Genomic DNA, 14,735 nt, shown 5'->3' with positions numbered 1-14,735 from the left:
AGGTTATGTTCTTATTTCAAAGGCTTTCTGGGGGAGTACAAACACCTATAAGACAAGAAGTGCAAGTTTGTTCAAAGTAAGTTCCTTCTGCAAGACAAAAATCAAAGAACATTAGAACATTTAGAACATTTTTGCCAAATATACCTAATATTTTCATCTCATTTGAAAGGAACAAGTTCTCCATGACATGGGGTTAAACAAAAAGTAATGGAAAAGAATATAAGGCACTGTTTTAGAAAGACGAACTTTCGGGTCTTCTTGAGGTTCGGCAGTCCATTGTTCCTCCAGTGCTTTCTTTACTGTGGTGTGAGGAATCCAAGGTTTCATTCCTGCCAATTTCACCGCGGATGGGGTGGTGAGGAGTACGTTCCAAGGTCCAGTCCACTCTCCTCCCGGTTGGCTCTGGGGATCCTGACTTCCAAGTCTTGAGTAGCACCTTGTCTCCAGGCTCAAAGGCATGTAGCCAGACGTGTGGGGGAGAGGTCTCCAATACAAGCAAAGTCATTAATCACAGGTAAGGTGTGACTTAAATGTGGTATACATTTCTTTACTTTCACTTCTTGATCTACATACATATCTCCCATCACAATCATAGCCTGAAATGGTCGCCTGTACACAATCTCATAAAGACTCAACTGAATCCCACTTCAAGGAGCCACCCTTGCCTTGAGCAGGACGATAGGTAAAGCTTGATCCCAATGAAAATGAGTTTTTTGGCAGAGCTTGGCTATATTTTTCTTCAAGGTGTGATTCATCTTGTCTTCCTTTCCAGAAACCTGAGCTCTCCATGCCTTGTGGAGTCCCCACTTGATTCCTAAAAATGTACTAACCTTCCATGTAATTTCTGAAACAAAAGCAGGTCCATTATCGCGCTGGATGCTGCTGAGTAGGCCAAAGCGAGGAATTATTTCCTTCAGTTGGGCTTTCACTGCCTCTCAGGATTTCTCAGTTCTAGTAGGATAGGCTTCCTCCTATCCTGAAAAGGTATCAACAAAGACTAACAAATACTTCCACACTCGGACCTTTGGCATGTGGGTAAAATCTACTTACTAGTCCTCAAACTGGCACTGTCTGTGGTATTGTTTCCCTTCTTCTTTTAGATGGGGATCTGTCTTGGGGGTGTTCTTCTGGCACACAACACATCTACCTATAGTTTTCCATATGGCTTTAGGACCTGTGAGCCACACAGTTTCATATACAAGGTTAATGAGTCCCTTGCACAGTGAGCGACTTCATGCAAATGCTTCATGACTGGCTCTACTAAATGTTCAGAAAGCAGTATAACTCTTTTCTTATTCCTTTTCTTTCCACTATCGGGACCTTCTTCATCAAAACCCCAACGCCAAGCTTTGTTTGAGTCTACAGTCCAATATTCAGGGTCAAATTGCAACAGATCTAGAACAGGTACCAAAGGCATTTTAAATGTTCATTTTGAAGCCTCTTTCACTTGATTGGCCAGATCGTTTCCTTTAGCCACTTCAGTGTCCTCTTTCTGATATCTGGGGCAGTGTGTAACTGCCACCTGTAAAGGTACCTGAACAATTTTAAAATTTCTGCTGCATGCTTAATTTCCTTTTTATTGGAGATTAATCGTTCTCTTTCCTTTCAGATAGAACCATGTGCATGCAAAATTAGGAACATGTACTGTGACTCATTATACACATTTGCTCTCTTTTCCTGTGATAATTCCAGCGTCCTCATCAGTTAAATCAGTTCAGCTTTCTGAGCAGAGGTTCCTGGCACTGAGGCCTGGGTCTCTACTGTTCCTTCAAGAGTCACAACTGCATACCCAGCCTTTCTGTTTCCTTTGTCCATAGAACTGCTTCCATCTGCATAGATAGTCCAGTCCGCCTCTTCTAGAGGATGGTCCTATAAATCAGTTCTGCTCGAATACACTTCATCAGTTATCTCAGCACAGTCATATATCAGTGCAGCCGAGTCAGGCTCTGGGAGAAGAGAGACAGGATTTAACTTACAGTTTTGAGGGAGACATTGGGATTGTTGAGAGGAATCGCTTGGTACCTGCCCATTCTTCCAGCACTAAGCCCCAAATTTCCTTTTGCCCCAGCAGGCTCAACATTTGGTGGGGTGCATAAATGGTGATAGGCCGTTCCAAGGAAAACTTTTCAACTTCCTATAAAAGTTCACAGGTGGCTGCCATAGCTCTCAAGCAGGCTGATCACCCCTGGACAATGTGATCTAGTTTCTTTGACAAGTATGTGATGGGTTGCAGAATGTCACTAAGCAGTTGGCTGAGGACTCCTAGGGTAACACCCTGCCTTTCATGAACATAAAACTGGAAGGGCTTTAGTAGGTTTGGAAGCCCCAAGGCCAGTGAAGAAGCCAGATGCACCTTCAGGGACTCAAAATCCTGAATGCACTCCTTTGTCCATTCTAAAGGGCTAGATTCTAGTCCTTTCAGAGCTTCATGCAGTGCTTTAGCAATGAGCCCAAAGCTTGGAATCCAGATGCGGCAGTTGCCTGCCAGCCCCAGGAATTCTCTTAACTGTTTCCCGGTATTAGGAACACTCATTTGAATTATGGTTTCTTTTCTGTTTCCAATAAGACTCCTTTTGCCAGGTTCAAGCAGGAACCCAAGAAACCTTATTGTCTGTTGGCAAATCTGAGCCTTTTGTGCTGATACTTTACAGCCACAAGATGCCAGATGGTTCAAGGTAGCTATGGTGTTAGTTAAACATTGCCGAAATGATGTCCTGGCAGTTAAGAGATTGTCTACATACTGTAACACAGTTCCTCCTTCTAGTTTTAGGTCCTTTATGTCCTGACTCAGGGCCTCCCCCAAAGTTGTGAGGGAGTTGTCAAACTCTTGTGGTAAAATTCCAGCAGTACTGAGTCTTGACTCGAAATTCTGGGTCCTTGCATTCAAAAGGAAACATCAGTGGAGAGTCTTGATCAAATGGAATGCAAAAGAAGGCATCTTTTAAGTCCAATGCTGAATATCAAAGGCTGTCCCCAGGTATACTGTTTACCCCAGTATAAAGGTTCAGGACAGTAGGGTGAATGCCATGTACAATGTCATTTGGCTCTTAAATCTTGTACAAACTGATATTCATTTGAGTGAGGCTTCCTACTGGGCAATATGGGTGTACTGTATGGAGAGCAGCAGGGCTGAGTAAGTCCATATTCCTGAAACTCCTGAATTATTGGGCATATTTTTTTGGACCTCTTTCTACAAGCGATATTGCCTCTTATTGGGAGTTCCTGCCCCTGGTTTGAGGTCATCTTTAACAGGGGATGTAAGCTCAGCTCTCCCTGCCCTTCCAGCAGCCCACACAATGAGATTTATCTGATTCTTGGTTTCTTGTCACCAGGGATCTGCTTCTTTCTCCTCCCCGCACAATTTCATCAAGAATTGCCATGCATGCTCCAGAGGGACCTGTAGGTGGAGCTGCTGCTCCTCTGCAGAAAAAGTGATCTGGGCTCAGAGTTTTCACAGCAAGTCCCTTCCCAGAAGAATTGGACACTAAGGAATATATAAGAGTTTATGAGTTAGCCCTGGCTGGTGTGGCTCAGTGGATTGAGCTCCAGCCTGTGAACCAAAAGGTCACTGGCTCAATTCCCACTCTAGGGCACTTGCCTGGGTTGTGGACCAGGTACCCAGTAGGGGACATTCAAGAAACAACCACACTATGATGTTTCCCTCTCTTTCTCCTTCCTTTCCTCTCTCTAAAAATAAAGAAATAAAATCTTTTTTAATGTATTTTATTGATTATGCTATTACAGTTGTCCCATTTTCGCCCCTTCACTCCCCTCCACCCTGCACACCCTCTCCCACCCACATTTCCTGCCTTTAGCTCATGTCCATGTGTCATAAGTTCTTTAGCTTCTACATTTCCCATACTATTCTTGCCCTCCCCCTGTGTATTTTCTACCTACCATCTATGCTACTTATTCTCCGTACCTTTTCCCCCTCTCTCCTCTTACCACTCCCCTGTTGCTAACCCTCCATGTGATCTCCAAAGAAATAAAAGCTTTAAAAGAATTTATGAGTTAAAAGCCTATCTCCCATGGCATATTTTTTAAAAAGATTTTATTTATTTATTTTTAGAGAGGGGGGAAGGGAGAGGGAGAGAAACATCAAAGCGTGGTTGCCTGTTGAGCACCCCCTATTGGAGACCTGACCCTCAACCTGGGTATGTGCCCTGACTGGGAATCGAACTGGTGACCCTTTGGTTCTCAGGGCAGCACTCAATCCACTGAGCCACATCAGCCAGGGCTCCTATGGCACATTCTAATGATTTCAAGAAACATTGGTTTATGGGGCTTCCAGAAATTCCAGTTACAGTTACAGCCTGCTGTGGGGACTCAGAGGTTTACTGACCATGCAGTATGTCACCCTGGTATCAATAAAAAAAGCTACAGTTTATCCCTCCATGGTTAGCTTCACTGGAGGTTCCTGGGGGGTGAGTTTAATAGGCTGTTGTAATGAGAGAACCTCTGGGCCCCATCAGTCATCATCTGAGCAAATTCCTTTTCCCAGCATAATTTTCAAGTTCTCAGACTCTGGCCCTTTTCCCCTCACTTGGGGCACTCAATTTTCCAGTCCTCCTTTCCTGTGCAATATGCATATTGATCAGTGGCAAGTATTATACACGGGGGTCAGTGCCTCCTACCCACCAATGGAATTGCCCTGAGGCCTGTTCCAAGAAAATAGTGGCTGATTGGGCCTTTTTTTTCTTCTCTGTTATAATAAATTTTGAAGGCAATGTCTACTAATTGTGAAAGATTCTTGCCTATTCCTCCCTCTAACTTCTGAAGTTTCTTTCTGATGTCAGGGTACACTTTGAGAGACAAACGTCATATTCAGCATTCTAATATTTTCAGGGGTTTGTGGATCCCAATCAGTATATTTCCCATGGGCCTGGTAGATTCTTTCAAGAAAATCAGAGGGGTCCTCTGTGGGCTGTTGTTGTACTGCCTTCACCATATTTAGACTTTTCTGCGTACAGACTCCTTTCTTCAGTCCCTCAAGGATGCACTACTCACAGTGCTCCTTAGAGCATTCTCACTGGGGTCCTAGTTGGGCTTGGTTAAAGGTGTTGCCTTAGTGGGGTCAGAAGTCCCACTTGGGCTTTCTTGGTAAAGTCTCAGAGCTTCTTCATTTGCCTTATCCAACACCAGCCTCTGCTCATCCCAAATAAACAAGATATTTAGTAAGGCTTGTATGTCTGCCCAGTTGGGATGGTGTGTAGCAAAAACTGACATAACTGTGTCAGTCACTTTAGTAGGATCATCTCTGTAAGAAGGATTTTAGTTTTTCCAGTTTAATAGATCTGATGTAGAAAACGGACTATGTGCCCAATAATATCCAGTGGCTGGCCTTCTGGCCCTACTCCCACTGGAAGTCTCCACAAAGGGTATTGCCCTGCTCTGGTAGGGGTTTCTCCTCTACCGGGTTAGGTTTTGGACAGAGACCAGTCCAGGCTCACTGCCTCCACCTCCCTCAGTTGAGTAAGGAGGAGGATCCCCCAGGGCTGAAGGGGCTGTGGGAACCCTGTCCATGCTCACAGCAGCCTTAATATCTCTGTCCTCCTGGTCCCTTTCCTCCGCACCACTAATTTATTTCCTTTTAATCCTGCATCTTTATTATGTAAACTCATGAAAGCTTCTATGTAAGGCATTTCATCCAGCTTCCTTGGTCTTTGACAAAATAACTTCAACTGCAGTATAATATACTAATTTAAAGACCCGTTCTGTGACCAGCACTCTCCTGAGTCCAGATTACACATAAACCAAACAGTATTGCAATAAAAAAAAATTTTCTTTTTAGTGTTTATAAGCATAGGTCGGCCAATCAGCCAAAATTCTCCCCAAAGGGCTGTTTCCTAGAATGGAGGCTTTTCCCTCCATTCTACCAGATAGCGCTCTGAAACATCAAATCCATTTTTTAAAAAAAGAATAAATGATACTGGTACAAGGCACTGTGCAATACATAGCATGTGGCAGGCTAAAAAGTGATCCTCCCAAGGTATCCATTCAAACCCTTGTCATTTCTGTTGTTCAAGGGTCAATGGTATATAATATATACACATGACATATATACTCACACACAATATTTTTGCTGTATTTTCTAATATGGAAAATTGTTGACAATTGTTGGATTTAGGTGATGGGTATATGGGTATTCTTTTTTAGTATTCTTCCTGCTATTTGATGGTATTATGACAGGCAACAGCCAGCCTAGAATGTGACTCACTTCCAACTGAGGATCACCTAACTGTACTTTAACACTTAGAATAATGTTTCCTCATTCTTTGGGAAATAACACAACAATCAAAACATAATCATTATGCAGTATGTTAATGAACAAGAAAGTATGACAATAGTTTCTATATTTACTTAATTAACAGTTGGCCCCGAGCTGCTGGAAGCCAGATGCCCATATGCCATAGGCAGAGCTAAAGATGGTGCAGTGTAACAAAGCAGGCAGCGAGGGCAGCTCTGCACAAAAAAATGCTGAAGGTCGGAGCATCTCATCCCATCCTCCATGTTAACTGCCTCTTCATATTATTCATGTTTTCTCTAGTCCACATTGTGGACAATTTCTTCTTCCAATTCACACTAATCCTCTATTCAGCTGGTCTGTTATTTAACTTGTTTGTTGTGCTTATCTAATTATTTCGGAAGCAAAGCTTGAGTCTGGCGCCTTAGACCACTCAGCCATCCTGACACCCTTAATTATTCCAATTCTTGAATTTCTAATTGCTTCTTTTTCAAATCTGCCTGCTCTTTTTTATGATGCTCTGTTCCTGCACAGTGGGAGTACCAACTCTGGAGTCTAGCAGTATCCCTGTGTGGTGGCTTAGCTTGTTTTTGCTCAGCCCTTCAAGATTCAGAGGCCCCCAAACATGTTTTTAACTTAAATAGTTCATATACACAAACATATTTTTTAAAAATTGTATCACGAGCTCCCACATACACATCCTTGACTGATCATCCTCTCCCCACCCGTCACAGCCCAGGTGACTACTATATTGAATTTAGCAGTTAGCAATCCCACACATTTCTTTCTTTTACTGTACTTAACTCTAAACAACATACTGTTCAGCTGCAAATGTTTTTTATTTTAATCCTCACCCAAGGATATATTTGAGAGAGGATGGAAGAAACACAGATGTGGAAGAAACATCAATCAGTTGCCTCCCATACACATTCCAACTGGGGATCAAACCTGCTACCTTTTGGTGTACAGGACAACACGCCAACCAATTGAACCACTCAGCCAGGGCCTGCCAATGTTTTTAAATATTACAGACTACATACCTATTCTTCTGTGGGTTGCCTTTTTTTTTTTTTTCATTGTGAGGTTAACCCATGCTGGTATGTTACTCTTACCACTGCTGCATAGAACACGTCATTGTTCTGCAGTATTATGTTTCATAAATATTCAATTTATCCATTTTTCCTGTTGGAGAACATTTGGGTGGTTTCTTTCTCTTCAGACACAAATAATACTGCTAAGGACTGTTGTGTACATTCATCCTGTATAAGCATGTGAGTTTGCTTATGGTGTGTTACCAGAGTGGAAACCCTGGATTTTAAAAAATATGCCTCTTATTTAAGATATTGCCAAAGCGTTTCCCAAAGGGATTGTATAAAATTACATTCCCACAAGCAATGTCGAAAAAGTTTGTAAGTTTATTTCTAGACTCTGGGACTTCCTCAACCTAAATTATACCCACAAACTCTGTTGGCACAAGTTTGCATCTACCCCACAGACTAAGGCTGACCCCAGCTGGTGGGAAAACTGCTCCCTGAACACTGACAGGAGAGCAGCCACCAGCTCCTGGCTTTATACCTTGTAGCTGAAGCAGAAGGGAGAGAACAGAGCTAGACTGGGAGGCCCTTGTAAAGACTTTCACTAGGACTTTACACAGGGGAGAAACAAGACCCAAGTCATGATTTGGAAGAAATCCTGACTGTTGTGTCGATAGAACACAATGGGTGCAGGGTGGAAACCAGACCAATTTGAAGGACGCTGCAGTCATGTAGGTAAGACAGCCGTGGCTTCCACCAGAGTGGAGTAGCATTGGCGATGTGAACTGCACTCAGATTTTGTTTTTAAGGTAGTGTCAGCACGATTTGCTAACAAATTGGATATAGTACGTGAGAACAGTAGTCAAACAGACTCCAAGTGTTCTCGCCTGAGTAAATGGCAGGGTGGAGGTGTTGTCCAGAGGGGCTGGCACTGGTCAGTTGAGTATTTCCAGGATGAGGCCTGCAAACTTCATTGCGTGGCTAAGCTAGCAGGCCAGTCTCTGCTCAGAGTAACTGTAGAGAGCTATGGGGAGACCTGCCCGGTGGGATGGGAGGGAAGGCTGGTTACTTCTGAAGTTGCTCCTCTCCTGGGACAAGGAAGATCATGTCTTGGGGTGGAGGTTTTATCAAATTGTCAACCCTGAGGGCATGCTGTGGGGCTCTAGGATGCAGACCAGTCATTTCCAAGCCTGGAATAAAGTTCACACGACAACCTTCACCATGGCTGTAGCTCAGTCTTATACTCCAAACCTGGGGTTGGCAGAGGACTGAGGGTCCCAACACCCAGGGAAGGACCACACAGATAAGGGCAACAATACAAGAGACCCTGTGGAGAAGACTAAGTTGACCATCTAAAAGGGATGCCAGGGGTTAAGGGTGCCTGAGGTAGTGACTAAGTGTAAGTTAATGACTAAGCTACTGGAATACAATTATAGCTAATACTTAATAGGGTTTGCTATGTGCGAGGCACTGTTTCCAGGGCATGTACCTATCTCTAACAACTCTGTAAGGTGGGCACCCTTTTATCCATTTACAAATGAAGACATTGTGAGTGTACCTAAGTTAATTTAGGCAAAAAGTGTTCGGTTTGGCTCCCGAATCCTAACCAGTCCCCTATATTTACTATGGGATAGTCACCCCAGAAAAATGTACTTCTGAAAAAAAGCAGAACTGTGTAAAATTAATCCATATTTATGAAATTCCAGAAGATAACAAAACCAAACACTGTAACAAGAACGCAGAATAAACGCATAAAGGACGTGGAATGATAAAGCCACAATTCAATCGAGTGGTTTCCTCTGATCCAGAAGGGGAAAAATGGAAATGTCAAAGGCAGATTTGCTTCAATTATTGATGTTCTAAAGTTGGGTGATGGACCGGTTCACTGGAGACAATGGAATGTGAGTCCTGATACTTCCCATCTCTGGGCTTAAGCCATTTTTTTCTTCTTTAAAGATTTTACTTATTTATTTTTAGACAGGGAAGGGAGGGAGAAAGAGAGAGAGAAACATCAATGTGCGGTTGCTGGGGGCTGTGGCCTGCAACCCAGGCATGTGCCCTGATTGGGAATTGAACCTGCGACACTGGTTCGCAGCCCACGCTCAATCCACTGAGCTACGCCAGCCAGGGCACAATTTTTTTTTTTTTAACAAGACAAAGTTTATTTAGAAAGTCAGAGGCAGAAGTGAGATGCACAAGAAATGGGTTCAGGAAACACGTATTAGAGGCAAAAGGGTCTGTGAATCTTAGGGGAGGAAGGTAAAGGTAACGTACCTGGGGGAGGACACGGAGCATGCCTAAAGCCACAGGCAGCAAACACAAGGCCAGTTGGCCAAATCCGGCCCTCCCCCTTGTTTTATCTAGCCCAGCACCTTGCTTTTCTACCCAGTAGCAGCATCAAGCTCCTTGCCCCTAGTTAAGTAGTTACATTTATACAGCCCTGAAATTACATTCAGTCCTTTGAAGGCAACCGTGAGGCTGATGTGGCCCCCAGTAAAAAAAGTGACACCCCTGCTTAAGCAAATTATCAAACATCCCTCGGCTTTCCTTTCCTTGGCAATAAAGTGGGCAAAGTTGATTTTGAGGGATTCAGTTAAGTGAGGCATGTAAAAAAAGCATAGACCTCCTGGCTGGTGTAGCTCAGTGGATTGAGCATGGGCCTTTGAACCCAAGGGTCACAAGCCACATCTCCAGCAGGGGCACACAAGAAGTGACCACACATTGACGTTTCCTTTGTTCTCCCTCCCTTCCCCCGTCTAAAAATAAATTTTTAAAAAGAAAAATAAAGGATGCCCTCACTATAGTGGTCAGTAGGTTGGATGTCATCCCAGACAAAAAGGTTTCTGACTTGATCCCAGCTCACAGCACACGCTTGGGTTGCAGTCCAGGTCCCTCACTGACCTTTCTCCCTCCCTCCCACCTACCATCTTTAAAAAGAAAACGAAAATCTTTGATCAGTTTAAGTGGTGGGAACCAAGCTAGAAATGTTCAGTAGGAAAAGAAATGCGCTAGTTGGTGTGGCTCAGGGGATTGTTAAAACCAGATGATTATGATCCCAGTGCCTTTGATACTGTAGCCCCAAACCCCAAAGGCAAGAATGGGTTTTTTAAAATAAAGGGTTTGAGAGCAATAGGGGAGGGATTAGTCTCTTGTTCTTCTAGGCTGGTGCCTTAGGGTTTCAGGATGTGAGCCAGGACAATAAGTTAGGTAAAGGGCAGAGCTGTTCCCAGGTATAGCAAGGTCAGTCTGACCACTGGCCAATATAGCTGACATCAGATGTCTATTGTGGGAGGTGGGAGCGTTTCCATTAAACTGCGGGCTATCAACTCAGTTGGGGTAACTCAGTCATGGACAGTCCAGTGGGTTGGAAAACTGGCCTGATCCTTCCAGACTGAGTGCCAGCCTGCAAAACAAAGCATAATGGGTTCAATTCCTAGTTAGGGCACATGCCTGGGTTGTGGGACAGGTCCCCAGCAGGGGGCACACAAGAGACAACCACACATTGGTGTTTTTCTTTTCTCCCTCCTTTCCCCTCTCTAAAAATAAAATTTTAAAAAAATGCAGAAATGCAATTTTTAAAAGATTAGTCAATAGGTACACAAGCTGGTGATAAAATAATCACCACCACATATCTCCATAATTTTCATCTTGTAAAACTACAACCCATTAAACTCCCCATCCTGACAACCACCAGTATGTTCTTTTAAAACACATCTAACACAACTTATATTTTCACCAATTCACCAGAAGTGACTATGTCAGTAACTGTTCATCATAAAAATCCCAAATCCTTATTAATAGCATCTAGTATATCAGAATTCTTTTGATACAAAGTCTAGAAATCCTTAACAATGTCAATGTGACACAATCTAATTTCAGTTTTTTATACACGCCTATAAGAGGTACAGCTAGATGTCAGCTGTAATGCTCCTTCACTGGTGGCTGCTTCTGTTCACTTTCCTTAATCTTTTTGAACCATCTTGTTTTCACTGAGACCAAAGAATCTACTTTATTTTCTTTAATATATTTTATTGGAATCCTTTTAATAAAACCAAGTACTTATTTCAGACAAAGTGAAGTGAAAGATAAATGATATTTAAGCTCCCCCAAATTTCAAGGCAGTTTTTTTCTCCAGTAAGTTGACAGCTGCTCACACTGGCTAATGCAGGAAGTTCCTAGGATCTGCCCCAAACCAGACAGAAGACGTACTTTTTGTCAGCAAAATCCTGAAATTTCATAAAAGGAACATGTATCAGAACTATACAGGTAACTATCATTAAAACAGAAAGCTAGGCTGGCAGAGGAGTTGCCAAATGGCAAAAAAGGGAGGCTTAAGAGTAATAAGAGTGCTGGCCTATGAATGGAAAGGTTGCTGGTTTATTCCCAGTCAAGATTGCCAGCTCTCTGGTTTGGGGGCGTGTGAGAGACAACTGATCAAACTGTTTCTCACACACCAATATTTCTCATCCTCTTCCTCCCTCCCCCGCCCTATCTCAAAAATAACATTTTAAAAAGGGGAAGGGGGGAAAAAAAAAGTGGCCCTACCTGCAGCCCTGATGCCTGGCTGCCTTTTCCCTTTCCTTCCCCTCTCTCTAAAAATAAATCAATCTTTTCTTTCTTTCTCTCTCTTTTTTTAAAGTGATAAGTTCATCAGATGGTTTCTAAGATCCCGAGAGAAATGTTCGGAGACTGTAGTCCAACCAGGTCATCACTACTACTCTGGGGCAGGAAGAAAAACTTGCAGACTCACCAGAGTAGCCCAAGAGAAGGACCGTTGCTCTTGTCAAACACAGCCCTAAGTGGCAGGAACCATTCCCTAGGCATCCCAGACATCACAACAGTACTTTTCCAACAGTAGTAACCTTAGGCTTTCAGTCACCACTTTAGTGGTGAATCTGGGAAGGGGCACTGCCCCTGGGCTTCCAGAGCTCATGCTAGAAACAGGGAAACAGGACAACAAGTGAAAAAGGACAAACAAGAGTTACTGCCCACCCACCCATTGGCCCTTCTCAGAGACTCAAATTTCCAGTTCCCCAAATGAGTCAGAACTTAATTTTTGACATCAAGACCAGTGTCAGTGACTCTAGTCTGAGAAATCATCATTCCCAAATCAGGGAGACCTGGATCAAGGGAAGCTATTCTGGGAAAAGTTCTAAAACACTGGAAGACTTAGGCATAGGTATTTTGGGAGAAGTGGGAAATAAAGTTAGAACTGCATAGAATAGTTCCAGCTCACCATGTAGGAAAAGAGGTGGGGAAAGCAGGTTGAACCAGGCTTAGACAATAATATAGGGCATTATAAGAGATTTTTCGAAAAGTAATCATTACAAGAAATATAATGCAAAAAGTGGCCCTTGGAAAACCACCAAGTGGAAGGTTTACATTTTTGCATGTGTCCTTAGAAAGGAGGCACTCAACAGTGTGGTGATGGCCAAAGGGAAGGAGGTACAGGGGCTGGGTGGACGTGGGCAAAGGGGGGTGTGGAATATCTGTGAGAGTCTCAATGATAAAAATAAATACTTTTAAAATAAATAACATATAAAAGGCAGGCAAGCTCCACAGTCCTCCATGAAAGAGTCTGGGAGCAAGACGGTCTCTGAAAAGGTACTTAGATGCTCACACCTAACACTCACCTTTATTCAAGGACAACAGGTCTATGTCTTAAAGTCCTAGTGGAGAAATAAAACACAGGAGTTAAGTGGTTAATAAGGGGTCCAGGCCATCATCTTCTCCCTGTGCCAGATACCAGGGATCCCAGTTCAGGGAGGGAGGTGGTCAGCGCGCTGCGGTTATGGCGTCAGCGAGACACTCAGAGTCACCGGGAGTCATCATCACCCCCATCCTACCCCAGGGCAACCGCAGCCACTCCATCTCGCACAAACCACTCACCCTTGTTGCGCTGTAGACACGCCCGCGAGAATCAGGGCCTGTAAAGGAACCAATGAGTCAGCAAAAGCTCAGGCGACTCTAGCCGAGTCCCCCCATGCTCCGGGCTGCATCAGTTCCAAGCAATGGCGTCACACGGACATCAGAAACTCTAGTCTGTAATGGTAATTCATCCTGCTCAGCCCGAGACTGCGGTCCCCTCACCCAGCAGGTCCCCAGGGTACTTGCCGGCAGACAACTGTGCAAGGATGGCCGTGGCGCTAGAGACCGCCACCATTTTCTCCTTAAGCTGGTAGCGCAGCAGCCACCAAGCACACTACAAGAAGACCTCCCGCCAGAGAGCAATTCGCACAAAGAGAACGTTGTCTCCGGACCCGGCTATTTATGGCGGGTGAGGTAGGGGCCTGACGGCCTTGGCTGTCTTCTTAGATGCCTGGTTGGACCTGCAACATTTGCTCATTGTTCATCCAAATAAGAGTAAATCAAAGTGAAAGAGAGGCCATCAGTGGCTGTTTCACATTCTTCTGGTCAAACATTCGGAGATATTTTGTGAATTTTGAAAAACAGGTGATATGACTGGCCAGCTGGCTTAAAGTCCCTGCGCCCGCCACTTGCGCGCGCAGCAGAGCGCAGTTCTGAGTGGCTCGGGCCTGTTAATGACAGACTCCAACGTTGTCCTTGCCGGCCCAGCTCGGGGCCAGCTCGGGGCCAGCTCGGGGCCAGGGTCACTCCCAGGAGCTGTCAACCCGCTCCGTAGACCCAGAGAAATCTGAATTCACAACCCCACTGGATCCCGCAGATCTGTCAGGCATAGTAAGCTTCATGTCTTTATCTGTATTGATACAACTGACTACAATAAACTGTATAAATTTAAAATACATAATTCGATGTCCAGAAACCACTCTAACCTTTTTTATGCGTATACTTCTGTAAAGTATATTCACATTGTTGTATAACCAATCTCCAAGACCTTTTTTATCTTGCAAACTGAAATTCTATACCAGTAAACAACTGTTCTGCGGTTCTCATTCTTCTTCCTTTTATGAGTAGTGCCTGGCCTGGGAGTTGAGCAAAACCAGTAGAGGTGTTCAGTATGCTCTGAACAGCACCATATGTAAGGAAGCGTGGGAAGCAAACCAATTGAAGTAGGTGGCAACAGCCAGGCCATGTTCTCCCTTCACTAGAATACACTCTCAAATATATTCTCTCTCAAATATCCCCTAACAATTTGCTCTTGGCCCTTAATCTATCACCTTGTATATTATCCCAAATCCCACCTGGACTCCTCATTTATAAATGTGAGTCATTTTTGGTGATGCACGTTGGCATCTTTTTCATCTTTTGAGCAAAAGCCACACAGAATGGTGATTTGGGAGTTCTGAACCATACAAAATCAGTCTCCTTTTTGAGTCATATAATTTAGACACAGTGAGCAAAGAGTAAAATTTGGAAGAAGGCCCAAAAGGGAAATACCCCTTTACTTTCTTACCCAATTATCCTTCCATCTGCCCTGACCTTCCCCCAGTTTCAACCTTCCATCAAAAAAATCTCTCCCAAAAACCAAAAAAATG

General features: G+C 43.8%; 1 long non-coding RNA gene and 2 other non-coding genes across 3 annotated transcripts; all 3 read right to left on the bottom strand.

Moving 5' to 3' along the window:
• Positions 1 to 2,045: 2,045 nt before the first annotated feature.
• LOC123810406 lies at positions 2,046 to 13,207 on the bottom strand. The gene is made up of 6 exons (XR_006784240.1): positions 13,168 to 13,207; positions 12,912 to 12,947; positions 12,029 to 12,212; positions 11,287 to 11,504; positions 5,937 to 5,942; positions 2,046 to 2,056 (listed from the first exon to the last, which is right to left on the bottom strand). It is a non-coding gene; the product is annotated as an uncharacterized LOC123810406 (long non-coding RNA).
• LOC123810539 lies at positions 12,318 to 12,385 on the bottom strand. The gene has a single exon (XR_006784266.1). It is a non-coding gene; the product is annotated as a small nucleolar RNA SNORD52 (small nucleolar RNA).
• Positions 13,052 to 13,114, bottom strand: LOC123810540. The gene has a single exon (XR_006784267.1). It is a non-coding gene; the product is annotated as a small nucleolar RNA SNORD48 (small nucleolar RNA).
• Positions 13,208 to 14,735: the final 1,528 nt, after the last annotated feature.

Source organism: Phyllostomus hastatus, unplaced genomic scaffold, assembly GCF_019186645.2.
Source record: "Phyllostomus hastatus isolate PE091 unplaced genomic scaffold, TTU_PhHast_1.1 phas_scaffold_60, whole genome shotgun sequence".
Lineage (NCBI taxonomy): Eukaryota > Metazoa > Chordata > Mammalia > Chiroptera > Phyllostomidae > Phyllostomus > Phyllostomus hastatus.
This window is presented reverse-complemented; position numbering and strand designations above follow the sequence as displayed.